The sequence below is a fragment of the Chlorocebus sabaeus genome, chromosome 18 (genome assembly GCF_047675955.1).
Source record: "Chlorocebus sabaeus isolate Y175 chromosome 18, mChlSab1.0.hap1, whole genome shotgun sequence".
NCBI lineage: Eukaryota > Metazoa > Chordata > Mammalia > Primates > Cercopithecidae > Chlorocebus > Chlorocebus sabaeus.
This window is the reverse complement of record NC_132921.1, coordinates 31,815,002-31,817,339: the sequence shown is the minus strand read 5'-3', so window position 1 is coordinate 31,817,339 and position 2,338 is coordinate 31,815,002. Positions and strand designations below refer to the sequence as shown.

Sequence of the window (2,338 nt, the reverse complement as noted above, 5' to 3'; positions counted from 1 at the left end):
GTTACAAACTGGACTCTTAAAAGTGACTTCTCCACAGCATATCATTTGAATTATTACCATTGCCTGGTACAGTGTTTTTAAAAAGAAGTGTTTTAAAAGCATCGTTACAATATTGTGTTCCTGATTTTTTTTTTTTTTTTTGAAACAGGGTCTAATTTTGTCACCCAGGCTGGAGTGCAGTGGTGTGATCTCGGTTCAATGTAGCCTCGATCTCCTGGACTCAAGCAATACTCCTGCTTCAGCCTCGCAGGTAGCTGGTACCACAGGTGCACACCACCATGCCCAGCGAATATTTTAATTTTTGGTAGAGATAGGGGTTTCACTGTGTTGCCCAAGCTGGTCTCGAACTCCTGGGCTCAAGAGATCTGCCTGCCTCAGCCTCCCAAAGTGCTAGGATTATAGGGGTGAGCCACCATGCCTGGCCAATTCCTGATAATTTAAGTAAACCAAACTATAAATAAATGATATGTGCCTAAAAACAATCTTAGTTTATACTACCAGTGGCTGTTGGATTTAGGAGCAGTCCAATACCTTGATTTAGATTTTGAACTAGAACTAGACTGTGATCTTGACTGACATTTGGATCTAAATAGTTCTTTTTTCTTTGATTCCTTTTCATATCTTGAGCCAGGCTTATTTAATATGCTTGGAATCTGATTTATTTATTCATTTTTACTTACTTTTTGAGACAGGGTCTTGCTGTGTCAGCCAGGCTAGAGTGTAGTGGCACAATCAAGGCTCACTGCAGCCTCCACCTCCCAGGCTCAACCAATCCTCCCACTTCAGCCTCCCAAGTAGCTGGGACTACAGGCATGCACTGCCATGCCTGGCTAATTTTTTTTTTTTTTTTTTTGGAGAGACGGTGTTTTGCCACGTTGCCCAGACTGATCTCAAACTCCTGAGCTCAAGTGATCCTCCAGCCTCAGTCCCCCAAACTCCTGGGATTAAAGGTGTGCGTCACTGCACCCAGCCTGGAATCTGTTTTAGAGGTGCCTCTAGTTTTGGTGTGGGATGCAGACCCAGAATGTGATTTAGCCTTCATCCAAAAAATACGGATTTTGGTGTTTGAATCCACCATGGTCAGAACGGCTTCTGCTACTCCGTGGTTTTCCAGTTGGTTGATTTCTAGGACTGTAAGATCTTCTATAATTGTAATCAAAAGACTGACTTCTGGATCTCCTTTAATAACTTTGGCTTCTAGAATCTCTGTATCTGTCATAACCATCATGGCGTGAAGAACTGTACACATTCCGCTGTTCCTTAGCTTTCATCTGATTTGGTGTCTTCTGATTCCCCTGTGTAAACTGTATTTCAACCTGATGTCCACAAATCTATTTCCTGTCCAAATTATGCAAAGCATCTTCAGCATCATGAACATCCTCAAATTGAACATAAGCAAATCCTCCTGGATGGCAGGTGTGGAAATCAAGTGGAACATAAACATCTCCTGTAGGACCATCATGACCAAATTTATCCTGTCCATCTGCAGACCTGGTGTCATTGGCCACGTTCCTGATGGACAGAGACATGTTTTGGAGGATTGTGCAGGTAGTGGGACATGACGATGGCGTGATTCCAGGCTGGAGGCCCTAACAGACCCGGCAAACTGTCCACAGCTCTGCTGTTAGAAATTTGTATTGCTAACAAGTTCCTAGGTGACGATGATGCTGATGGTCTGGGTACCACTGGTCTATAGAAATGACCACAGCCTGAATGAAGACAAGCTGAAGGCAGTGAGGCCACCTCTGCCCTTGTCAACCTTGCTCACAGGTGGAGAAAAGACTGTCACCTGAAGACTGATGATCTCTCCCCACAGCCTACCACATGCCTGAAATTCACCGTCAGCGCCGGACTCCTTTGGACTCCTTAGCCTTAAAGTTGGCTTTGCAACTGCCTCTAGAAACTAGAAGCAGTGTTAGCGAGAGGCGAGCAGGGATGCAGAGGGCAGGGATGCGAAGGAGGAGGGGTTTGTGATCCCACCTACCAGCCTCACTGCTGAGGGCACAGGCTTGGAAGCCTCAGGCTCTGATGTCAGAGATAGCTGAGCTGGTTTCCCTGTGCAGCCGCTAGCTAGCTTTTGACCTCAAATCTCAAGAAAAAAGACCGCATTATTTCTAATTCTCTTCCTGCCTTCTAAGATGGGTGGGTCTTGGTAGCTGCAGGCTCTTGTCTGCGGGACTCAGTGTGGGTCATGGGCCTGTAAGCATGGAGGAGCTGGTAGCGGGAGCTGGGGAGTGGGAGGCTGCTGTGGAAAGGAAGAAGGAGGAAGCTGTGGCCAGTGAGAAAGCACTGGGGAGACCTAAGAGAAGGAAACTGTGAGCTATTGGGGGTGCAGCCC

At 46.4% G+C, this 2,338-nt stretch overlaps 1 pseudogene; it reads right to left on the bottom strand.

Annotated features, from left to right (window-relative positions):
• Nucleotides 1–453: 453 nt before the first annotated feature.
• Nucleotides 454–1,839, bottom strand: LOC103222412 (uncharacterized; annotated as a pseudogene).
• Between the last annotated feature and the right edge of the window lie 499 nt (nt 1,840–2,338).